The sequence below is a fragment of the Neofelis nebulosa genome, chromosome 9 (assembly GCF_028018385.1).
Source record: "Neofelis nebulosa isolate mNeoNeb1 chromosome 9, mNeoNeb1.pri, whole genome shotgun sequence".
Taxonomy (NCBI): Eukaryota; Metazoa; Chordata; class Mammalia; order Carnivora; family Felidae; genus Neofelis; species Neofelis nebulosa.
In genome coordinates this window covers 87,288,083-87,314,398 of record NC_080790.1, presented here as the reverse complement: position 1 = coordinate 87,314,398, position 26,316 = coordinate 87,288,083, and the positions used below count along the sequence as shown (strand labels likewise).

At 39.8% G+C, this 26,316-nt stretch overlaps 1 long non-coding RNA gene and 1 pseudogene across 1 annotated transcript; one reads left to right on the top strand and one right to left on the bottom strand.

Annotated features, from left to right (window-relative positions):
* Positions 1 to 1,883: 1,883 nt before the first annotated feature.
* Positions 1,884 to 12,516, top strand: LOC131486330 (MORF4 family-associated protein 1-like; annotated as a pseudogene).
* An 11,015-nt stretch (positions 12,517 to 23,531) lies between these two features.
* Positions 23,532 to 24,672, bottom strand: LOC131486228 (uncharacterized). Its single transcript, XR_009249252.1, has 2 exons — positions 24,586 to 24,672; positions 23,532 to 23,760 (listed from the first exon to the last, which is right to left on the bottom strand). It is a non-coding gene; the product is annotated as an uncharacterized LOC131486228 (long non-coding RNA).
* Positions 24,673 to 26,316: the final 1,644 nt, after the last annotated feature.

Genomic DNA, 26,316 nt, shown 5'->3' with positions numbered 1-26,316 from the left:
GTAGTCTTATTTCTTTGTTTTATTTTCTAGAAAGATAGAAATTTCCTGAGTGTGGTGTCAAGAGAATTGGTTAAAACAACAGTAAAACTTCTTTTCTTTTCAGCAGCTTAAAAATGTATTTTATCTTTGTTTCATTAACTGAAGATTATACCTGATTCTCTAATACCTTTTCATAGCACGTATTATGTATTCCCCATGTTCGCATGGACAGTGCAAGTTATTGGAAGCTTGTATGAGGCACAGGTTTACATGTCATCTGTGTGAATACTGTCATTGACAAGGCATAGAAAGACCCTTAAAAATTGCCATGCACATGAACCCCACCAGTCTACTCTACAAACGTATCATTAGGAGAGAATCAGAAATGTGATTAAAGACTTGTAAGCCAACATAGGTACTTATGTGCTAGCAAAAAATATGAACAGCTAAAATATGCACCAATAGGTGAATAACAAATAAGTTATAGTACATTCATACAAAGAAGCAGTTTATAGCCATTAAAAAGAGCCTTCAGGAAATATTTAATGACATGGAAAAGGCTGCTGGTATAATATAAAGTGAAACAAATTAGTAATCAAAACTCTGTGGACCTAATGATCCCAATTATGGCAAAACACATCTGCACAAGACAAAATGACAATACACTAAGTGAAATGTAATAAACTGGCAAAACTTTCTAGGTAATGGACTTATAGTGATTATGATCTTTCTTTTTTTTCCTATCACTTCCCAAACTTACATGAAGAGCATTGTTATTTTTCTTATAAAATCATTACTTTAAAAAACAGTTCCATGGATAGATAACACAAATTTCTGCCATATACTTAAAAGTAAGCATTAAATCTAAAGTAAAATTTAGTTTTTTGATTCATAAATCCTACATTTGTATTTCAAAACTTACTGTAACACGGTACTGGATAGAATCTGCTGTGTGTGTGTGTGTGTGTGTGTGTGTGTGTATGTGTGTATGTGATAGGTACGTGGGTGATAGAGAGAGAGGAGAGGGCCAAGAGACAGAAGAACAAAAGGCTGGTGACCCTAAGCTTTGAAAGCAACCTGACCTGGCGGCCAATTCTCATTCTATTGCTTGTTATCTCCGTGATTCCAGACAAGTTCTCATTTGTAAAGGGATAATCGCAGTTTTTAAGATTTTGTAACTGCCATGTGAGGTCTTTAGTAGAACACCCAGTTCAAGGTAACTTTGCAGCTGTTGAGACCATCACTCTGATTAGGAGAGGCCAGGGCCTATCTAGTGCCCAACTCCTCATCACGAGGGACACGACAAGGTGGGTGTCAGTACAGGCACCACCTCCTCCAGTCACCAGTATATTGGTAGTGTTCTCATAGCACTCTCTTTTCCTCCTGCTTGACTTTCTCCAGGGACAAGCTGTGGTTGAGCTGGACCTGTTGGGCTGGGTTGGTGTGGAAGAAGATATGGTGGCCAGGACAAGCCCCATGGGCAATTCCTAAAGGAAAGGTCCTCCCCAGTTCCAGTGATTGTAGTAGGAGCCAGACAAGCCACACGGCACCAAACAGCACAAAACTTAGAGGTGAGATTTTACAGGCACCTAGGAACTTGTGGGATCACAGGCTAGCTTTAGAAACACCCTAAAACAGTAGATTTCTCCATGAATGAATGAAGCAGCCCAATTAATCAGCATTTTCAGTCACATGACCTAAAATACAAGTTACACTAGCATACAGATAAAAAGCAGTGTTTCGTTAATTTGAAGCCCACATAGTGGAATAATATCTCATTTGTTATGTGATCCTATATGCAGAACATCAATTATCCAAACACACAGCTAAGACCTAGGATATGGACGCATACAAACTCCAAGCAGGACAAAAAGGTTTCCACAAAATTCCAAAGCCATGCATGGATGTTGATGCACTTTATCGCCAACTCCCATGCTATGTTCCATCAGAAGAATCGGGATTCTGATGAGGTGGATGCTGCTGTGTGCTGGCAGAGCCCTGCAGGTTGGATGCCCCCACTGCCGGATGAGGACAGAGCTCAGGTAGCCCTCTGCTCATAGCTGGAGGGCCTTGCTCAGGGTCAGGCAGCATCCAATGTGTGGTTGATGAAAAAGTATAGATGCCCAGTGCCCTCCACCGAAATGGCATTAACTGAGATCCATGCTGCTCCCTCTGAGGCCCTTGATGTGACTATGCTCACTCCCCGCTTCAGGCTCTGCTCCATCAATGCCTTCACTCTCCCGCACACTTTGATTCAGCTGCACTCCTCAATAAACTCCCTGCCATGGAGCTGTCCTAGCCTGGGACACCTGACCCATGGCATCTGATTCCTACTCCATGTGAAATTATAAGTAGCATATTAGAATGGCTACACTGGTACTTCTGGAAGCAGGAGAGGTCACCGAGAATCCTGGTGGGTAAGAGCAGAACAATAATTAATACAAGCGATGAAAAATGTATGTACAATATTTAAAAAATTGATGCCATCTTGTGCAGTTACAAATAGATCTATATAACCCAATATTCCCTAAGGAACTCTTTATTCATAATAAATGAGTCTGAGATATAAAGAAATGATTCATTTATGTTTGAAAAAGTAAGGAACTGTGTGATACTCTTTGTTTACATTCTTGTCAGAAAGTAGTTTATGAAAGATGTGCAGGGCAAGGCAACACTCTAGTATAGCTTTAAAAAAGATAATGATTTCCAAAGGATACTAGGTTAAATGGATATTTGTATGGAATATCTAATAGGTGTGACTAACTCCTACCTCTCAGCGTACACAAAGATTAATGCCAGATGGATTAAAGATCCACATATGAAAGAAAAAATACAGCTTTTTGAAAAAATCCTAAAAGGACTTCTTCATGACTTTGGGAAGACAAAAAAAAACTGCTAACTAGAGAGCACGAGATGTACTAATCATAAAAGAAAAAAATACAGTATATTAGACCACATTAACATAAATAACTTGGATTCACCAAAAGTCATCATAGAGAGAATGATAGAGTAAGCCATACATATTTGACCAAGAACTCCTACCCACAAAATATAAAGAGGGCCTACAAATCAATAAGAAATAGGAACCCAAGATAAGGTTATCCAAGTAGCCACTAAGTGTATGAAAAAATGCTCAATTACATTAGTGATTAGTGAAATGGGAATTAAAACCACTATATAATAGCAAAAAAAATTTAGAAAGACAAAAAGTACTAATTATTAAGGATGTAACTCTCAGACACTTCTAGATCCAGCATAAATTGGTCACTGTTGGATCATTTTGTCCAACAAAATGGAAACTCTTTGTCAGTGTCTACTAAGGCTGAACTCTTTCATACTCCGTGACTCAAAATTCTACCCTTATGTTAGTACCCCTAAGGTTGTGTACATGTTTTCATCAAAAGACATGTCATAGTGTAACTAATTGTAATAGCCAGAAACTGGAAATTACCTGAATATCCATCACCGGTGGGTTGGGTGAAGAGATTGTGGCATATTCGTACAATAGAATACCATAATACTATGTGAATAAAACCAGTATGGGTCAATCTCATAAACATAGCAGTAAGCGAAATAAGCCAGACAGACTAGAATATAAACATTAATAAAATACAAGCATTTGTAGTTCATAAAAATTATAAAGATAAATAAAGCTAATATAAACTGTTGGATGTCAGAATTGTGGTCCTCTCGGTGGGAAGTAGTGATTAAAAGGGGCCCAAGGAGGGTTTCTGGAATTACTGGGGATGTTCTGTTTCTTGAGGTGCTGTTTACATGGGGACATTATATTTGTGAGGATTTCTTTATGATATGTGCAATTTTCTGCATACTGTATACTTCAGTAAAAGGTTAAGAATGCAATGGCCCATAAATTATTAGAATTTGATTTCTGCAAAACTCATTTAGAATGAGATGTTCCAGTAATTTAGGTGGTATTAGATCAAGAAAGAAGGAAGGACTGGACGAGGGAGGGTGGGAGGTTGACTGAGATCAGCACTTGCCCTCCCCTCTTCTTCACTGCTCCCAACAATGGCTTTCTTTGTGTGTAGTTTGGAAGGTCATTGAAGGACAAATGTCAGAAGTACAGTTTCAGAGAAAGCCTGGTACGAGCCAGGCAGGCTTATCTGCTTTAGTTTGCACAAAAAAACTAAAAATATTATCATTTTAAAAAATAGAGAAAATTCATGTATTATACACAATACGAAATGACCTAAATACCACACTAAATGCTTCATGTCTGTTAAGATTTCCTTTTTTTTTTTTTCCTAACAAATTCAAGTTTGAGCTTCAGGAACCTGTGTTTGAAGAATGTGCACAAATGCTTGTGTTTTTGTGTGTGCATAGTGTGCCTGTGTGTGTGCCTGTGCCTGTGTGTATACCCGTGTGTGTGTGTGTGTGTGTGTGTGTGCATGCATGTGCCTGTATGTGCCTATGCCTATGTGTGTGCATATGTGTGCCTGTGGGTGTGCCTGTGCCTGTGTGTGTGTGCATATGTGTCCCTGTGTGTGTACACCTGTGTGCCTGTGCCTACGCGTATGCATGTGTGTCTGTGTGCATGCATGTGCCTCTGTGTGTGCCTATGCCTATGTGTGTGCATATGTGTGCCTGTTTGTGTGCATATGTGTGTCTATGTGTGTCTGTGTATGCACGTGCCTGTGTGTGCATATGTGTGTCTGTGTGTTCCTGTGCCTATGTGTATACACGTGTTTCCGTGTGCATGCACGTGCCAATGTGTGTGTGCCTGTGCCCGTGTGTGGGCATATGTATGACTATGTGTGCATGTGCCTGTGTGTGCATATGTGTATCTGTATGTGCATATATGTTTCTACGTGTGTGCATGTGCCTGTGTGTGTGCATATGTGTGTTTGTGTATGTGCACGGTCCCAGTGTGTGCATGTGTGCCTATGTGTGTGCATGTACCTTTGTGTGAAATTTTTCTTTGAAGACACTGGGATCAAAATACCTCCATTTTCTATTTTTCATTTTTGTTTAGATGACCCACCGGGGATGGATGAGTTTTCTGTTGCTGGCATTTTGTATAAATTTCGAGTGGATGTTTCTTTACAATGTCTTGCTGGCACGGGTATTCTCGTTCGATAGGGCATAGTCAGCCAGGTCTGTAGCATGTAGCACAGCCATTCAGTATTGAAAGCATTCATCAGGAGAGGCAGACAGAACATGTTCATGGCTGAATTCCCCGTAGCCATTCCCCACATTTGTAGAAGTGTAGATTTGTCAGAATCGTCATGCACATCAGGACTTTAGAAAGCTTAGCTTTGGAGCAAGAAAATAGGTGTGGTGTGATGTTTAAGAATGAAAAATGGAAAATCAATTTTCCCAGAATCCTGAGCAGTGCTGCAATGAATGAGGAGGGAGAGGGTCTGCTGCAGGTTGGAAGCTGTCCTGGTGGGAACCGTCCTAGCAGAAACCGACAGCAACACCAGCTTAAAAAATGCTTACCCCTCTGTGTCCTCCCTGCACCCATGCTGCCAGAGTGGGCTTGCTCACTTTTGCTTTCCTCACTGAAACTTCCATCCTGAAGTCCCTCCAGACACTTGGCACACACAGCTCAGACCAAAGAGGCCACTCAGTCCCTCTAAACAGTCCCTGGACTGCACTGGATATTTTTCAACTAAATATCTCCCTGTCAAAAAACACACCCTGATGTATGTGCATGTTTTATTTTTAACAGCAAGGGGCTTTCTTTTTTTTTTTTGAAAGTTCTCTGAGAAAGGGGGTAATAAAAATCCACTCAAGATAATACAAAGACAATTGCCTCTCAGTTTCCCAAGATCCCATCTGGGCTGAGACAGTTGGAACTAAATCTTGGAAAGAGAAGCCTCCAAATGCTTCTCCCCACAATAGCTGGTCACTGTCATTCATTCCCCCTGCAGGAGAGACTGGTTCTGTTCACAGGTGTGTGCAATGGAGAGGCTTGCACACCTCTTCAGATACAGGGTGCCTGTCCACCCTGTAGGTGAGGAAAATGATCCCCCTGCAAGTGCCCACTCTCAGTGGCACAGTTGGTGACCTCTCTATTGTCCAATTCACAGTGTGGACCAAAAGGAGACTCTCATGTAATCGACATTTTACACACATTGCAACATCTTAATTTTATGGTGAAAGAGTTCTCTAGACTCAGAAATTTATTTTGGTATCTATTGAGCTAATTAAGGTTTCCAGTTGGTCTTGTTTCATTACAATGGCCACTACCAAGGGTACTCAGGCTATCGAGTCACATGGAAGAAAGTACGAGAGGCAATCTTTCTCCAGACCCTCAAAAGTCAATGTCATCTTTTTCCCAGTGATGTACCTCTAGAAGACGAATTCCAGACTATTGACAGCAACCTTACGATGTGAGAGCACTTTGCTATTTACAAAGATTTTTCAGGTACTTCCTTCCTCTCTTCATCTTCCAGTGTAGGTAACAAAACCATTATCCCTACTTTGCAGATGTTAAAATTGAGGCTTACGAAGGGTTGATCTGTTGAAAGTCACATGGAAGAGCAAAACTCCAACCCAGACTTCTATTGTAACTCGGGTGTTTTTATTTCCAATATACCAGGTTTCCTCATGGCAGCAGAAGTGTGGAGACAGAAAAATAAAACCATTCTGTTTCCTAAAGTTCCTTTCACTGTTCCAGTATGAAGAAAGGTATTTGATCAATAAAGTTGTTAAAAATTAAAAAGATCCCTGCTGGTTGAGTAGATGTATCTTTGAGAGAATGTGTTAATCTTCACTTCATTTTTTAAAAGCAGGATATATTTATATACATATAATCTCCATACTTCTCCCATGTCTTTTACTTACAGTAAGCAATGTTCATAAAACTTCCATCAAGATACCACTCCAAATTGGTTCACAACACTCTTAGGTAAGCAGATTTTAAAAAGGAAAGCGTTATTGTTGAAGAGAGCAAGATAAGGTGAAAAAGGAATTAATTAGGGAAAAAAATAGAATGAACAATGGAAAATGACCACAGGCAACAGCAACTCTTGGGATCTTGAATTTCTCTCAACTTTCAGGTAGAAGACAAGGCTTCTTTTTGTTCTCATTTTGTTTTTCTTGCTGAAGACAAGAAAAGGTGGCACTTGACTGTATACAAAGTGGATCCTGAATTGTTTCACCCCAAATAACCCCATACAAACATTTCAAGTGAATTACAACAGCTAATCTGAAGGTGGGTTATTGCTTCTCTTAAACCTGATCTGTTTTATTGCTCAGCTCCTCCAACTTCAGAGAAAGTCTTTCTTGAAAAGGGAGAGCAAAGAAGGCACAGGAAGGGGAGGAGAGGAAGGGAGGGAGAATTAATCAGATTCAGAAGTAATCCTATAAAGTAGCACACTGGCTTTTTTATTGCTTCACTCTATTCTATATTAAATCTCTAAATGCAGTATTTAAACCTTTTTTTTCTCTTAAAAAAGAATTCAGCATAGTGATTCAACTGACAGGAAAATGCTTTCTATTTTATTCATTTTATACTCTGGTGAAAAATTATAGGGAGGACCCCCGTCTTTCTTAGCTTTCAAGAAACTTAGAGCTCAAATGACAGAGATAATTTTTTCATGATTGTATAATAAAAATTGAATCCATTATCATAACCTTGTGGCGTTGCAAGAGTCTATACTGACTTTTGTCAGTACAAGAACATAATGTGTTTGGTGCCTCTTTAGGGCTAAAATGCATTTTTCTATATTATAAATCTTTGACTATTACCAGTCTTTATGTAGAAAGAATTCTGGTGTCATGTTTAGTGAATTAGAAAATGGGATTATGATGGGGCGCCTGGGTGGCTCAGTCGGTTAAGAGTCTGACTTCAACTCAGGTCATAATCTCACAGTTGGTGGGTTCGAGCCCCACGTCAGGCTCTGTGCTGACAGCTCAGAGCCTGAAGCCTGTTTCATATTCTGTGTCTCCCTCTCTCTCTGCCCCTCCCCTGTTCATGCTCTGTCTCTGTCTCAAAAATAAATAAACATTAAAAAAAAAAGAAAATAAGATTATGAGAGTACTAAATGTGGTTAGGGGAGAATTGATTTCAGAATAGGTACATAGTGCATTAGCTAGTCTCTGGAGTGGAAGTAGGTGACCCCTGACTTGCAGTTTCGCCAATGTCTGAGGAGCAAATGTTCCACCCGTGGCAGATTTCAAGCTGCTAGGCTGGTATCACTGCATGCGGAGACAAGAAGAGATGTGTAGACAACCATCCCTCTATAGCGTTTCCACCATGCATATGCAATAAATAGGAATAATCTCAAGAGGCGAGATATTAGCACAATGTAAAATCATGAGGAAGTCATGTTTTTTTTTAGCATTTATTACTTTTTAATAAAATCCATTTCATTGTAGGCTTATGTAATTTAAATTTTAATAATGGCTGTGTTTAACACTGGGCTCACAAAATTTCTGAACATTTTATAAGCCCTCTCATGATCCACTAAGAGCTGGCTGTAGACACTGCTAATTGCAGAATGTGTGTAGAAAACAAACAAAATATATGCTTGAACTTATTACTTGAGAAGTTCTATCAAGCCTCCACCCTTGACAATTGCATTTAGTTGTTGGGAGATACAAAGATGGGTGAGAAATGGCTTCTGGCCTCAGGAAGCTCAAGATATAGAGGACAGGAGAGGCCTGGGAGACTCCGTCAGTTAAGCAGCTGGCTCTTGATTTTGGTTCAGGTTGTGATCTCACAGTTTGTGGGTTCTCAGCCCCATGTTGGGATCTGCACTGACAGCGTGGAGCCGGATTGGGATTCTCTCTCTCTCTCTCTCTCTCTCTCTCTCTCTCTGCCTCTCCCCAGCTCTCTCTCTCTCTCTTTCTCTCTCTCTCTATCTCAAGATAAGTAAATAAATTTTAAATAAAAATACCTAGGGTTGTCTGGGTGGCTCAGTTGGTCAATCATCCAACTTTGGCTCAGGTCCATGATCTCACGGTTCATGAGTTCAAGCCTTACATCAGGCTCTGTGCTGACAGCTCGGAGCCTGGAGCCTGCTTCAGATTCTGTGTCTCCCTCTCTCTCTGCCCCTCTCCTGCTTGTTCTCTCTCTCTCTCTCTCTCTCTCTCTCTCTCTCTGTGTATGTTTCTCTCTTTCTCTCTCTCTCTCTCTCTCTCAAAAATAAACAAACATTAAAAAAATTTTTTTAAAAAGTTGTAGAGGCGAGGACAGGCAGTGCCAGGGAAGATTTGGATAAGTGCCATAGATAGACCAGGGACATACACATAGTACCTGGCAAGGACCCACCTTAACAGGGGAGCTTTGAGAAGGACATTACAGGTAGTCTTTAAGGGGTGAACAGGATGATAGTTCAGACAGAGAAAAGGGAAAAAAAAAGACATTCTTTGCAGGAAACACAACAAATGCAAGATCAGAGATAACACTTTTCTCAATTTTTTCCCAAGCATGAAGACTATGGTTAAGATCATAGCTGGATGTGACTTTTAGATTTTTTACATACTAGCCAGGTTTGACATCGACTTAATCACTCTTTCTTCTGAAAAAGTGTAACTAATAAAGGGCTGTCTTTAGAATTCAGTACTTGCTTGGCATTTGAGATGCACTCAACAACCATGGCAGAAGGAAGAGGAGAGAAAGCAGAAGCAGGAGAGGGCAGGAAAAGGTAATTGCTTATAAGGAGCAGGTTGCTCAAGTCTGATCTCTTTCAACAATAAATGTTTAGTTGGTGTTTGTTATTATTTGGTGGGGCGGGATGGAAAGGAACAATAGAGCTCCCTCCTTTCAGTTCTCAAGTTGGTTAGAAGTTCAAAGACTTCAGATATGAAACTTTAGCTGCCTGTTTTCAAATATGCCCCATCCTGCTAGAATCCCAACCTAGTTGGATTTCTCACAGTTTTCTTTAGGGGCATAAACTAATGTTTGAGGCAACTCTTCTGAAAAGAGATGTTTAATATTCACATGTGTTTTCTTAGACAGTCTGGAAGATCTCCAGATCTTTGAGTTTCTTGGGTTTCTTTGAGCTCTTTTCCAAGGAGACATTAAATGATCTCCAGTCCAATTTGAACCTGAGAGTGGAATATCATTAGCATGTTACAACTTGGCTCCTGGTAAGTATTGCAAATCACTCTCAGCCTATACTATTGCTTTGCCAATTTGTCACTTGGGTACAACTGCATGAGTTTACTTGTACATCAATGCAACAAAAAGTTCTTGTGTTGATTTTAACAAGGACCAGCCAAATTAGATGAAGAGTGATGAGCAGAACTTGGTTCTAATTGCTTGGAAGCAGCCATGATGATCCATTTCAGGATGCATATTATAGAAGGGTTCCCTGTTCATGTGGTCAAGACACTGAATCACTGAAGTGCCGTTTAAGAGTTCACATCCTAAAGATGTTTGCATCTTAAAATAAGCAAATGGCATTTTGAGTGTACGGTGTTTTGTTAAATCTGAGAAATGCCTTTCATTTGACAAAGTAACAGAAATGTAAAGACTGTTATTCTAGAAACAGGAATGCCTTCGAGATTGAAGTTCTCCTTATGGGAAGTCATTGCCTTTGGCATAATGTTCCATACTCTTAAAAGAAAAATATCTTTTTTATACTTTTCAACACGGGATACAGCATTCCAAACATTTTTAAATTGGTATTCTATCTTAATTTCTGTGTCAAAACCTTGTACAGAATTTTAATGTCATGGGTAATTTTAGGCTAATGATTATCACATCATAAATACAAAGTTATAGAATTGAACTGTGTGTATACATATATATTTTTTCTCTTGCAAACATCGTTATTATACATGTTTTTCTCCAATTTTATTAAGCTGTAATTAACATCATAATTGTGTAAGTCTAAGGTATACAGTGTGATAACAATACACATACTCTGCAAAATGTTTACCACAATAAAGTTAGTTAATATATCCTTCACCTTGCATAGTTACCATGGTGTTGTTGTTATGGTGAGAACCTTATAAACTTTCAAGTGTACAATACAGTATTCTTAACTCACATACTGTATATTAGATCTCTGGAATTTGCTCAACTTCCATGTGAAAGTCTATACACTTTGACCACCATTTCCCCATTCCCCCCACTCTCCAGCCCCTGGCAAGCACCAGTCTACTCTATGTTTTTATGTATTTAAATTTATTTTTGATTCCATGTAGAAAGATAGTAGGCAGTATTTATCTTTCTCTAGAGGCTTATTTCACTTAGTGAAATGTATTCAAGGTCCAACCATGTTCTCACAAATGGCAGGATTTCCTTCTTTTTAATGGGTGAATAATATTCTTATGAGATATATATGTATATTTCATTATATGTAATATGAAATACATATGGAAAATATATATACTTCACATATATATATATATATATATATAGATAGATAGATAGATAGATATAGATCTTGGTGTATGGCCATTTTAATGTGCCATTGAAATTGAAATATGAAATAATATGAAATACATATGGAAAATATATATATTTCACATATATATATATAGATCTTGGTGTATGCCATTTTAATGTGCCATTGAAATTGATTTGTTGTTTGAATTTAATTTTGTTGAGTTTTTTTATGTCTATATTCATCAAGGATACTTACCTGTAGTTCTTTTTTTGTAGTATCCTCATCTGGATTTGTTATCAGAGTAATACTGGCCTCTTAAAATGAGTTTGGAAGTATTCTGTCTTCTTCAAATTTTTGTAATGGTTTGGAAAAAATTATGTTAATTTTTTTGTCTTTTCAAGAAAATAAATACTTTTATTAGCATGGTAATTTTTTTATTACACCTGGAAAGGTTTTGACCTCATACACTTGTCAGGTCAGCTACTGAAATGAATTTATAGCAAGACAACTTATGAAGTTCAAAAATACCCAGTCCCTGTGCACATTAGGGTCCAATGCAGACAGTCCTCCTGTCATTCTCCAGCCCCTCAAGAGCCTTTGCAAATATCTCTTCCTATGCCCAGAATCCCCTGAAATGCATCATGGTATTACATCAATTTGTACAGAATACCAAGATCAAGTCTCCTATTCTAGGAGTTGGGCTAAGTTGGGCTGTCCAAAAAAAATGACCAGACAGGTTACATCAGATAGTGTGTCACATAAAATTTAAATTTTCAACAAATCACATCTCTCTTTCTTTGTTGCAGACATTGATAGCAAAATTCTGGAGAAGTGGGAGAGAATATGGCCCTTCGATGTCCTCGAGCTGGCAGAGCTGGAGGAGGTGAAAGTGCTGGAGCCTGAGGAAGATTTCCAACAGCTCCTGCTGCCAGTCATCAATGAGATGCTGGATGACAATGTGGCTCTCACCCAGGAGTGGGGGAGAGCATACATGCAGAAGCAGCAAACTATGGCAGATGGACAATATGCTCATCCAAATAAAAACACAGGTGGAGGGGAGGCCTCAGAGGAGAGCACCCTGAATCATCTTCAGAATCCAAATGATGGAGTCAAAGGCAGAGTGACCAAAAGGAATAAGAAGGCCGAGGAGAAGGCCAAGGAGCCCATGAAGATGGCAGAGATGTTGGTGGAGCTGGTCCAGTGCATAGAGAGAGGTGAATCATCCTGAAGGAAGGCCGGTGGTTTACAGCCAATGGGTTCTGGCCAGCCAATGGAGATTGGTCCAGCTGAGTTTGGACAGCCCAAAAGCTGAAACCAGAGGGCTTTTGTTCTCTCTCTCTCTCTCTCTCTCTCTCTCTCTGCCTCTCTCTGTCTCTCTCTTTTTCCTCTGTATACACTCTGCTCTCACCTACACCACATTTATGCAATTCTCTGTGTTTGGTTGATGACCTCAGTGTAATTTTTGACTGTTAAATGTTTTGGTTTGGAAAAGTAACTTGTATTTGGAAAATGCTCTCACATGAGAATTAGGGCCTAGAAGGTAAGCTCTTGGAGCAATCACAATTGTTCCTGGGCTTTGGTTATTTCTAAATTCTCAGGTGCTTTGCTCTTTGTTGTGTGACTTGATAGCTCCCTGGAACTTTGAGTGATACATGACACTCAGAGTTGGAGTTTTCCACTTCTAGAGGTGCTAAAGAAGCTGTGTTACTTCTAAAATATTACTTCATGCAGCAACTGCTAAAGAAGCTGAAGAAGGGACTAGACTTCATCTGGGAATATGAATGGGGCTAATGAATCAGAAGGGGTGGAGTATGGTAGTGTCTGTATTTCTGGACTTTAATTTCTGTGTGAGACCAGATGTTAATTCTTTTTTTTTATAAGTTTGGTAGAATTCACCCATAAAGTCATCTGGTCCTAGGCTTTTCTTTGTTGGGAGACTTTGATTACTAATTTAGTTTCCTTTCTTGTTAATTCAGATTTTCCATTTCTTTGTAATTCGGATATAGCAGATCATATATTCCTAAGAATTTATCAGCTTTTTCAAGATTATCTAATTTGTTGGCATATAATTGCTTTAGTATTCTTTTATGAATTTTTGTATTTCTGTGGTATCAGCTGTTATGTCTCCTCACTTATTTCAGATTTTTTGTCCTCTTTATTTTTTTTTCTTGTACTATACCCAAAGGTTTTCCAACTTTGTTTCTTTTCAAAAAAGCCCACTTTATCTTTGTTAATCTTTTCTTTTTAATTTTAAATTTACTTATTTAAATCCAAGTTAGTTAACATACAGTGTACTATTCATTTCAGGATAGAACCCAGTAGTTCATCTCTTACGTATGATGCCCAGTGCTCATCCCAACAAGTGCTCTCCTTAATGCCCCTTGACCATTTAGCCCATCCCCACACCCAAAACCCCTCAATCAACCCTCAATTTGTTCTCTGTATTTAAAAGTCTCTTACAGTTTGCCTCCCTCTCTGTTTTTATCTTATTTTCCTTCCCTTCCCCCATGTTCACCTGTTATGTTTTTTAAATTCCACATATGAATGAAATCATTTAATATTTTTCTTTCTCTGACTGACTTATTCAACTTAGCATAATACATTCCAGTTCCATCCATATTGTTTCAAATGGCAAGACTTTGTTCTTTTTGATTGCTGAGTAGTATTCCATTGTGTGTGTGTGTGTATACATATATACCACATCTTTGTCCATGCATCAGTCGATAGACATTCAAACTCTTCCATAATTTGGCTATTGTTGATAACACTGCTATAACATTGGGATGCATGTTCCCCTTCAAATCAGCATTTTGGTATTCTTTGGACAAATACCTAGTATTACAATCGCTGGGTTGTAGGGTAGTTCTATTTTTAATTTTTTGAGGAACCTCCATACTATTAATCCTTTCTCCTTGTTATCTATTCTTTATTTATGTGCACAGATAATTGTTATCTCCCTCCTTCTACTAATTTTGGGCTAGTTTTTCTTGTTTTTCTCATTCTTTGGAGTATAGGTGAGGTTGTTTATTTGAGAACTTCCTTATTTTTAATATAGGAATTTATTACTAAAACTTCCTTCTTAGCACTGCTTTTGTAGCATCTCCAAAGTTTTAGTATGTTGTGTTTCCATTTGTTTCAAGATACTTTATTTTTCCTCTTGGTTTTATTGTTGGCCCATTGGTTGTTCAGGAATATGTTGTTGAATTTTCAAATATTTGTTAATATTCCAGTTTTCCTCCTGTTACTGATTTCTAGTTTCATACCACTGTGGTCAAGAAAGATACTTGGTATGATTTCAATCTTTTTTAAATTATTTTTTTAATGCTTATTTATTTTTTGAGAGAGAGAGAGAGAGAATGAGTGGAAGAAGGGCAGACAGAGAGAAAGAGACAAAGATCTGAAGCAGGCTCCATGCTCTGAGCTGTCAGCTCAGAGCCGACATGGGGTTCAAATACACAAAGTGTGAAATCATGACTTGAGCTGAAATCGAGTGCTTAACTGACTGAGCCACCCAGGTGCCCTTAGTTTTTTTAATGTTTATTTATTTTTGAGAGTGATTTCAACCTTTTAAAAATTGGGTTGTATTTGTTGAAAGTTCTAATCATGAAAGGATATATATGTTTTGTGCTCTAATATATGACCTATCTTGGAGAATGTTCCATGTGTGATTAGGAAGAATGTATATCCTGTAGCTGTCGAATAGAGTGTTCTGTATATGTTCCAAAGTGAAGTTCAAGTCCATGGGGGACTTGTTGTCTTTTAACCCTTACACTAGAGTTAAGTGCTTAACACACTACCACATTACAGTATTAGAGTGTTCTGAATCTGACAATACACTATATACTTTTACCACTGTGTTGTATACTTTCATGTTTTAAAGTTACAGTAGCATCTTTTATTTCAATTTGAATAATTCTTTTTAGCTTTTCTTCTTAGCTTTCTGAGGGGCTAATTTCCCTCAGTTTTTCTTTGTGAGGTGAAGTCTTTACCTTACTGTTACTTCTGAAGTACAGTTTTGCTGGAGAAAGCGCTCTTGGCTGACAGCTTTTCCCTTCAGTACATTGTATATACCACCCATTCTCTCCTGGCCTGGGAGGTTTTTGCTGAGAAATATGCTGACCTCATTGAGGTTTCCTTGTATGAGATAACTGTTTTCTCTTAGTGTTTCTAAGATTCTCTCTTCATTTTTGATTTTAGACAGCTTTATTATATAATGTGTCTTGTCGAATATTGTTTCAGTTTGACATTTTGGGGTAACTATTAGCTTTGTGAACTTGAATGTCTTATCTCTTTCTAGATTTGGGAAGTTTTCAGCCATTATTTTTTTAAAATAAATTTTCTACACTTCTCCTTCTAGGACTCCAGTGATGTGTAGGTTAATAGTATACCTGAAGTCCTGTAAGCTTTCTTCATCCCTTTGTATTTTTTCTTTTTGCTTTTCTGACTGAATAATTTTAAGCAATCTATCTTCGGGCTCACTGGTTCTTTCTTCTCCTCAATCTAGTTGGCTGTTGAAGTTCTGTTGCATCCTTCAGTCATTGTATTCCACTGCTCCTAAATTCCTGTTCAGTTATTTTTTATATTCCTATCCTTTTCAAGCTTCTAATTTTGTTCTCTTATAGTTTTTCTGATTCCATTATATTTTAATTATTTTTATTTTTAGGTAATCTCCACACCCACTGGGGGCTTGAATTCCCAACTCTGAGATTAAGAGTCACATGCTTCACTACTGAGCCAGCTGGGTGTCCCATGATTCCATTGAATTTTATCCAATCTCATTCATATATATATATATATATATATATATATATATATATATATATCTGAGAATCTTAATTTGGGGGCATATTTTTTGGAAAATATAAATTTTTTTGTGTGGCAATTGCTGTATCTCTATTTCTTTGGGATTAAGTACTAGAAGCTTCCTATGTCCCTTGGATAGAATCCTATTTTCTTAATTCTCATTGATCCTTGTAATTCTGCTAAGTTGTCTGCACATTGGAAGAGGGAATTGCCTCTTTCAGACTTTACTGACTGACTTTGGTAAGGACAGACCTGCCCCTGAGGTTGGGGGCAGGCCAGAGCACACCATGACTCTGTGTCCAGTGGTGTTCATCATCAAGTGCAGTGATATATGGCTGCTCCAGGTCCAGAGGGCATGGTGACTTGTTGGCTCAGGCCACCGGAATCCACAGCATCAGCAACTGCATGGTCCTTGAAGAACGCTGCAGCAGATCCATGGAGGCCACAAAAGGTTGGTGGTATCCTCAGCAGCACCTCCAGGCTTAGTGGTCAGGGACCAAGGCAGACAGTGGTAGTGACTGGAGCTAGTGATATGCACACACTGGACTAGAAAGAACAGCTGTAAGTGCTCTTATAATGGCAGAGGCTGGTTTCACACATACATAGAGTGGTGGAGACCAGAGCAAGCAGCCAGTGTAGGAATGAACTGGAGGCACACTGGCAGTTGTGAGGCCCTTGGCCATCAGTTTGCAATACCGTGGCTGCTAGTTCTTGCCATGTGTGTACAGAAGCCCTGGATGGTGTTGGGAGACAAGTCAGGGGCATGCAGGTACACAGCTGGAGGGAGCAGCTCAAGATGAACTCAGTGGTGCAAGCTAGTGACAGGAGATAGGGTCGGATCCAGGCCCACAAACTGCTGTGGCGGCTACAACTGTCAGCATGCTCTCCTGTGTCTGTGCAGTCTCCCCAGGGGCATGTGCATAGCAGTGGAGGCCAGTGACAGGGTCTCACATGGACATGCAAGTGCACAACTCAAGGAGTAGCTACAGGTGAGCCCAATGTTACAGGTTAGTGACAGGCAATAACGCTAAATCTGGGCCCCAAACAGCCAAGGGAGCCTGCTCTATTGGTGTGCACTTCCATGGCTCAGAATCTTGCCAGACGTGTGCACATGGCAGTGGAGTTTAGTGTATCAAGCCAATAGCATGAAAGTGTGCAACTGTAGGTGCTAAACCAAAACACACTCAAAGTAGTGGGGGTCAGCCACAGGGCTCCAGGCTTGCTGCCAGTGTGCATCCTTGGTCTAAAGAGGAGGGTTGTGAGAGGAAGTAGGGAGGGACACAGGTAACTGATACATGCAAATGAGAGTAGGCATGGGGATAAAACTGGTGAAATCTGCAAGGAGTGTGCCTAGGCTGTACTGGTCTTTGATTACGTTAGTGCCAAAAGCTGCTGGGACTCGCTGTGAAGCAGGTCACCAGGAATCATGGTCACTTCTGTTGTATGGCTGATCCTGGTAGTCCCTGCTTTTCTTCCTTGTTCCCAACTGCCTATGTCTCAGCTTTGCGGGTCTCTGGGAGGGGTGAAACTGAAGCAGGTTCTTCATGAGATGCCCCCCTAAGTCTGGGGAAGCTGACTGCTTATTCTGTCTTCTCTTCCCCAGAGACGGGACTCTTTCTAGCTGGTGAGTCACTGAGCAGTGTCGGCTTGGGGGACAAGATGACAAAGGCGAAAAGAGGCTGCTCTTCCTTCCTTTTTGTGCAGTTACTCCCAATTTTTATTCCATTTGGCTGCTGAAGTTTCCTTATTAGACTCCAGAGCTCTCCGAGAGCTGTTTTTGTTGATGAATAGCTGTCCAGTGTTTTATCTTTGTGGGGAGTTGGAAGCTGGGGTCTCCTCCTCTGCCATATGGTTATATCGCTCCTATATATTTTTAAATATTCTTTTTTGTTTTGTGTAAGAGATAAACAGTTAATTTTAAATACAGAATTAATTTTTTAAAGCCATGCCATCTAATATAAAATATAAGATGTGGTACAAGTTACCATAAACTTTTCCTCCCAGGTCTTTGTCTAATTGGTTGACAAATTTTGGCAATGATTTTCAGTATTTTTGTTCAAACTATCTGACAGCTTTAGATATGGACAAATCACCTACACTTCAATCACCACACCCAGAGGAGCTATAGGCTGGAGATGAGAGAAGGGAACGTTTATGTCTGTACGGAAAGAAACTGGCTTGAGAAACACAAATGGATAGGAGGCAATATATAGCAATGTCAAAGACAGCCATCAGGTAACCAGGCCCCAGATAATGATATAGAAAGGAAAAAAACACATCTCTAAACAGACAGAATTGGAGAGAAATAAAGAGAGGGAAAAACTGAAAAACATGGCCACTTCAACTATTTGTCTGTACAATAATCACTAGCCATATGTACCTACTAAAATTTAAATTAATTAAAAATAAATTGAATTGAAAATTCATTTCCTTAGTCACATTTGCCCCATTTCAAGTGCTCAATAACCATACTGGCTACTGGCTTTTACAGTAGACAGTGCAGATATAGACTATTTCCTTCATTGTAGAAATAATGAACACAGGTCATGAACTGCATTGGACTCTATTCCAAAACTAACATATTCATATATGTGTAATATGTGTACACACACACACACACACATATATATATATATATATATATATATATATATATATATATACAATGGGCACCTACTGTGCACATTTCTCTTGGTAGTTTCGTAGGTGAGAGATGGATGAGGAAGTATTGGTTGGGACTCTGGGCATTGCTTCATGGTCTCACACTAAAATAATTATGGGGAGGAGTCTATATTGCTAAGCAATGGCAAAATCATTTTGAGAGTGCAGCATGGAAAGAAATCTCCTTGCCTTCACACAGATGAAACAGAAATTTATCCTGCAAAACGTTTCCTGTCAGGAGGCTGCAATCCCACATATAAAAGTCAGCATGGAAGGAAGCAAAGCCTTCCCTAGTAACTAATCAATAAGACTCAGTACTCAAAGCAGGTAAGAAGCAAGATCTGGAAGAAAAGGCCTGAGGCCTGAACCACAAATCAGTCATTCTACCATATATGATAAGAGATTGAGTAGCTCACAACTAACTGAAGAAGATCCAGAGGGTTAAGACAGCCCTGAGCAGAGATCTGGCTAAGATCTCTCAAGCACATAGTGTACACCCTTTATCATTAAAGTTAGAAATCTGTGCATTGAATGGCAAACAGTTATTACAAGGTGTGAGTTCAATCATTCTCTTTTTTTAAATGTTTATTTAATTTTGAGAGAGAGAGAGAGAGAGAGAGAGAATGTACTCACATGAGTGGAGGAGGGGCAGAGGGAGAGGGAAGAGAGAGAATCCTAAACAGGCTCCACACTGTCAGCACAGAGCTTGAAGCATGGCTCAATCTCACGTCCATGAGACATGACCTGAGCTGAAATCAAGAGTTAGATGCTCAACTGACTGAGCTACCCAGGCGCCCCGAGTTAAGTCATTCTATAGTAGAGTTTCTCAACTCATCTTGTACATCAGTATCAAACCAGAGCTTTTGAGTACCCCCTGCCTAAGCCATACCCAAGCCAAGCCCATTTACATCAGACTCTCTGGGTGGGACTCAGGCATCAGCCTTTTTTAAAACTCCCTAGATGATTAGAACATGCAGCTGAAATTGAGAAGGGATACCTATAGAAACTGACATGAAAAAACCTCTAGAGACATTTATAGAAAGAGGCAAGTCAAGGACTTATGGTTTCCAGTCCTCCTTAAAACCTTGGAAATCATTATTCCCATCCTCCCAAGAAAAATGCTGAGGAAATTGAAAAGAATTCTTCTTAGATTCATCAGAGAATTAATGTCACAGGGCAAAGTGTCACCCCAAACTGAAGATGGACACAGAGTCACAACCCACTGGGAACAAAAAGTCGCTGGTGCCTTCAGGGGTGAGTGACTAATTGCTGAGACTCAGCTCCAGTCGGCCTGGCAGATTAAAACCCTGGGGGGCCCAATCTGAGGAGGGGGTGTTGCTGGATGTTGAGAATTTTACCTCCAGGAGCCCCAACGTTTTGAAGGGTGAAGATCTGAAAATCAGGAGAAAACCTTCTCCTGCTTCCGGATGTAGGAAGGGAAAAGTAATTTTTCTGAAACCTACCCAGAGCACTCAGCTCCGTTTCACAGAGCTTGTCCTCAGGGAAATTATCTTACCGGATCCTAGCTGATTGGAATCTTATTAGAGACTAACCATCTTGGATGATGGACTATGGAGAGTGGGTGTGGCTGATGAGAAAAAGCGAGTGTGAAGGGATGAAGCCTGAATTCTGGTTTCACTGTCTGTAACTGCTGGAGCAGTGGGGCATTTGGACACATGGTGCTTCCTGGGGCAGATGTGGCTTGCCTGGGAAAGCTGGGCACATCACCCTCAGTCTGATCAATTGCCAGATAAATCTCAGCCGATAAATATATCCAACTCGGAGGTGGCAATAACACTCTAGCCTGAGATATGCGGTTAAGGATTTTGGAGAAGGTAGAGTCTGACCTTGATCCTGAATCCTATGTTATCCTGCCTTTCAACCGAGAGCATCTTCCTAAAGACAGTGATTCCATCGAAGGTGAATGGTCAGGACAGAGAGGTGTGCTGAGCCTCATCAAGTGCACCCTCTCTCACGCCACGTGAGAAACAGGGACAGCCACTTCCTGCAGTTGGGAGTGTTGAGGAAAGTACAATGTCAGGAGAAACTCAGGTGAGGGGACAGGAGCTGCAGGATGGGGAAGGAAGCATGGGAACTTGTGTGTGATTCTGTGCTCAGAGTCCTCCTGGAGGTCATGAGAAACCACTAGTGATATCTTTTTTGTTGGAAATTACATACAAAAGAGCAGCCAACATAACCAAAACAGCAGCTTATTTCATCATTTCGGTGGTAATCCATGAGCTAAAGACCAGGGGCTATGGTCCCCAGCAGGAAAGTTTCCCACTGACTCTTTAATTGTACAGGCTGCTTCTCCTTTCAAAAATAAAACCATAGGCAGTCTCTGCTGCTAGTTTATAGATGCTTCACGGGGCAGTAGGACCTGGACCTACCATGTCGTTATGTTGTTTGGTTTGTATTTTTGTGATGGCAGTCACCTCCAGGATGTCACTTAAACTCCAGCCTCCTGGTTAGGAGCCTTTCACCTATAAACTATGAACTTCCACTGAATGAATGAATGAAACAATTATAGGTAGAGAGAAGTTTCATTGTATGTATACATATACATATATGTATATACATATATATATACAAATATATGCAATATATATTTGTATATACATATATATGCAAAAAATAAGCATCAACTTTGTTCACCACCAACAGATGGTAATAGTCGTCACTTGTGCAGAATGACTTTGAACTACACCTTTTGTTCCCAAGTGAAAGTTTCTATATTGAATATTCAGTAAATATTTACTGACAAATTATTTCACTACATCAATCTTGCCCTTTCCGTGTATAAATAGGCAACTAGAGTCCTAAGGTCTCTTGGTTTTTAATTTTTATTCTCCAATGTATCAAAATCTGTTTTAATTATTTTCCAGTAATTAACTGATCTCACCCTATGTTGATCTTCATTGGGCAGTGCCTTCTAAGACGTGGTCCAGGTGCCCTGGCCCTCCTTTAGTGCTCTATAGACCTGCATGTGGGACCAGTATTGGCCCTCTCTTACCTGCGGGCCTGTCAATTGTCTTGGTTCTTCACCTGACTGTTGCTATCTGACTCCATTCATTACCTTGCTTAAAGGTCACAACTGCTACAGCTCCCCATATCCTGTCCCTTCCCAGTCCTTACCCCTGCTTTCCTTTTCTCTGAGCACTTTTCATGACTTGGAAACCCAATACGTGTGTGTTTTCTTGATCACTGTGGTTTTGTCCACTAGAATATAAACTTTAAGAAAACATAGGCTTTGTCAGTTTGCTTCACTACTGCATTCCCATAGCCTAGAAGAGTACCTAGTATAGGGTAAACCATCAACATTTAAAAGAACTAAAGAATGCTCAAGGAGCTTCCTTACTAAGCAAAAAATATTATTTTATATGCAAATAATCAATTTTTAATTTATCTTACTTATTATGATTGAGTCAGCCAAAGTTGGAGGTGTCTTTTTTCAGAAAGGCCACAGATTTGGCCTTTGTTAAACTCATCAGAATAAAGACAGGAAGCTGCTGCTGGTGAAGACTTGACCTACTTGTAGTTGAGCATGGGAGTTTATAAAATAATTCCCAAGGGGACAAACAGAGGTGACCTGCAAATGAAGCTCAGGTCTGACATGGAACCCACACTGGGTGAAATTTCAGAAAAGAAAAAAACCTTACCTGTCACACTCCTATTTTGGCCAACTTGGTTACTACTATGCGGCAGGTATTTTCCTCCTGGAAGAGTGAACTGATCAAAATAAATTGTCACATTCTGATTATTCAGGGTCATTGCATAGTATCCATAAAGAAGAGGAAAACAAGGATGGGGCTCAGTAAAATTCAATGAAGTGTGCTTTATTTGCATAATGTTTCCCAATGTCTCACGGGACTACACTGAAGAGCAGTTTGCATGGTTGGACAGTTAGAGTGTCTTAAGAGTATTCTACTGTATTCTAGAGTGTGCAATGAAGGACACCAGGGCTAGATAATCTATAGGTTGTATGGCTTATATGTTTTATGACTATGGCCATCTCACAGTCCAGGTCAAATACCAAGGGGACTTTGCTGTTTGTAATGGCAAAAATTTATTAATATTTTCTGAACACAAGATTAGGAAAAGTCTTGTATTTTCTACAAGGTAACTGTGGAAATGAGGGGTTATATTAAATACATAAAACTAAGAGATTTTCAAATATATAAAACTGTATTTTTCAAACCAAAGATATGGAAATTAGGGAGATGTGTTTCAATACCCATGTCACTGAGCAAGGTGTTACTGGCACGTGAAGAAGTGACAACCATACCTGAAGGTATTAATGAGCTCAGTAATTGATCACTGCCATCGTCATCATCATTTCCTTCTTTTACATTTCATCTTCACCAGAAAGGAAGAAATCGACTAACAGAGGGCATATTTCACAGCAAAAACCTCATTGTGTAAAATCTGTAAGGTCCAGGTGGCAAGCCTACCTTTTGAACCTTGTTTGGTCTAAATTTTAGCCTGATTTTACTTAGAAACATCTCTTTCCCTTTTCCTCTTTTGATCATATCACAAAAATGCTGACTCCTACTTTTTAAAAATTTTTACTTATTTTTATTTTAGAGAGAGAGACAGGGTGAGTGGGAGAGAAGTGCAGAGGGAGAGAGAGAAAGCATCCTAAGCAGGCTCCACACTCAGCATAGAGCCCGACGTGAGACTCGATCTCATGACCCTGGGATAATGACCTGAGCTGTAATCAAGAGTCAAGAAACCAGCTGAGCCACCCAGGTGCCGCTAACTCATACTTTCAATAAACACTTCCCAATAGCAAATTTTCATTGCTCTACCAGTGTCCAGGAGGTTTGGCCAAATAAAGGTGTGGTAGTTCACCATGGCTTTAGCTTCTGCTGGGTGATGAAAGCTTTTAGATTCTAGTGATTCCATCTTTGCCTTTGTCCTTCCAGCATTAGGTCATAGCAATGTTTGGCTGTTGCCAACTTCTGGTGGCAGTTCCATCCTCTTTCTGGCACCTCAGCACTTCCAGTACCTGTGACCAATTCCACACCTTAAATTCCATCCATTTAGAGTACATAGAGAGGGGCACCTGGGTGGCTCAGTCAGTTGAGCACTGGACTCTTGGTCTCTGCTCAGGTCATGATCTCACAGGTTCATGGGATTAAGCCCTGCATCAAGCTTAACGGTTGACAGCATGGTGCCTGCTTTGGATTTTCTCTCACTGCCCTTCCCCTGCACATTCTCTCTCTTTCTCTCTCTCAAAATAAATAAATGAACTTTAAATAAAATAAAATACATAAAGAAGTTTCTCCTTTCTTTTTCTGCTTGAAAAGTGATGCGCACTTGAGTGATGCACACTGAAAGTTCATATACCTAGGGACATTATAAACTATAACCCAGATAACCTAGCACAATATCTGAAACAGCCAGATATAAATTCTACAAGATAACTTTTACAATAGGATCACACATCTATGGAGTTTTATTCTCTACAATGTACATTTACATATATTATGATTTTATCCTTCTAATTATTATTTGAAGTATGGAAAGTAGACACTATTTTTTATCATTTTACAGTTAAAGAAATCAAGTATAGACAGGTTCAATGATTTTCCCAATTATGGAATGATTGGTGGAAAATGAATGGTGGAAAAAACCATACCTCTAACACACATTTTTTCAATAGCAAATTCAGGATGTATGATGCAGATTATACTGAAATTTGACATGGGTGATGGTGGGCTAAAATTTGTGCCAAGAGGACATGGTGATATAGAAGGAAAACAAACCAAGGAAGTGGAGCTTCTGCATTCAGAGTTACTTTCTCTGGGGCTTCATCTGTGTACTTAATTACCTTGCAACAGGAAGAGGTATGTTGATGCTTCACTAGGAGATATAATGCCAGCCATGGGTCCAAGAGCCATGGGAATTCCACTTCTTCTCTGCTGTGGATGGAGACTCTGACTCAGTATCTTCTGATTGTGCTATCATGGAACTCCCCAACAGCTGTGTGTTCTAAGCAAGTTACAAATAACTTTTTGATACTCATTTTGTTGGTCTATTACATCTGCCCCATAACTGTTCTCATGACTTTTTAAAGCTGAGTTGGAAATATTCAACCAATTAGTAGTCATTTTTTAAGTTTATTTATTTTGAGAGAGGGAGAGAGAGACAGAGAGAGTGAGCATGTATGAGTGGGGGAGGGGAAGAGAAAGGGAGAAAGAGAATCCCAAGCAGTCTCCATGCTGTCAGTGCAGAGGCTGATGTGAGGCTCGATCTCAGGAACTGTGAGATTATGACCTGAGCCAAAATCCAGAGCCAGATGCTCAGCCAAATGAGCCCCCCAGGCACCCCCAGTTAATAATCATTTTAACAGAAGCAGTGGTTTATGATGTATTTTTACCTAACATCATGATCCAAGAAGCCAGCAACAGGAATAGAGATATTATTGTCTGTATCTAATAAAGGAGGAAATGGGCTCAGAATGACTTACTCACCTTACTGCATGAGTGCCAGGGCAAGAACGTGATCCCAGACCACCTGACCCTAACAACGGTGCTCTATTCTGTGATGGAAATATTCCCAGAGAAAGTTAGCATTGAGTAATACAAAATCTCTTCTTCAGCTTTGTAAGCAAACCATAGACATGCCTATAGCATGATCTAAAATAAAAAATCCAGCCTATATTTTGAAACCCTATGAATTTTCAATGTTACACAAATAAGTAAACAGTTAAGTTCACAGAATTTTAAAGCCTAAAGAGACCCTCACATGTTGAAACAAATGTTCTCCTTTTTAAAAATTTATTTATTTATTTTGAGAGAGAGAGAGAGAGAACAAGCACGGGTGGGGGAGGGACAGACAGAGAGGGAGAGAGAGAATCCCAAACAGGCTCCACACTGTCAGCACACAGCCTGACATGGGGCTCAAACTCACAAACCATAATATCATGACCTGAGCCGAGATCAAGAGTTAGACGCTTAACCAACTGAGTCACCCAGGCGCCCCTGAATGTTCCCCTTATCTGAATCTTTTTGGTGGCAGGCAGACAGTTAAATATGTATAGATAATGGTCAGAAATTTCCCCCTTCCAGATCACATGCTTTATTTCCTCATGTCCGATCCTGACCACTTCTAGCCTGGTGCTGTTGTTGGCAGGTGAATAAAAACACTTCATGCAGTCTCAAGTAATCCTCTCATAAAACAGTGTAATTTGACCCAGTGCTAATGTCCATTAGGGTATTACCAGAACATCTTGAGCCAAAACTAACTTCTCCATCTGTTTTCCGAGATCTGAAACATTGTTAACCAAAACAAATCATTTTATTTCATACTCTTAGGTCCCGGTGTAAACCCTAACACCTCTGGCAAAGGTTTAAAGCATGACCTTCTTCCTGTGCTCTTTAAGGCTTTCTGGGTTCCCTTTCCAGCGTCACCTTCCACTGAACACCCCCCTGTGTGTCCTTCTGACTCTTGGCTGCTGAAGGTCTACCAGGAAGTCCCCATCCCCTGACTGTTATCCACTGAGTCACTAAGTCCTCTTGCACCCTCCATCAGCTGTGCTCTGGGCTGTGAGTGTTCTTTG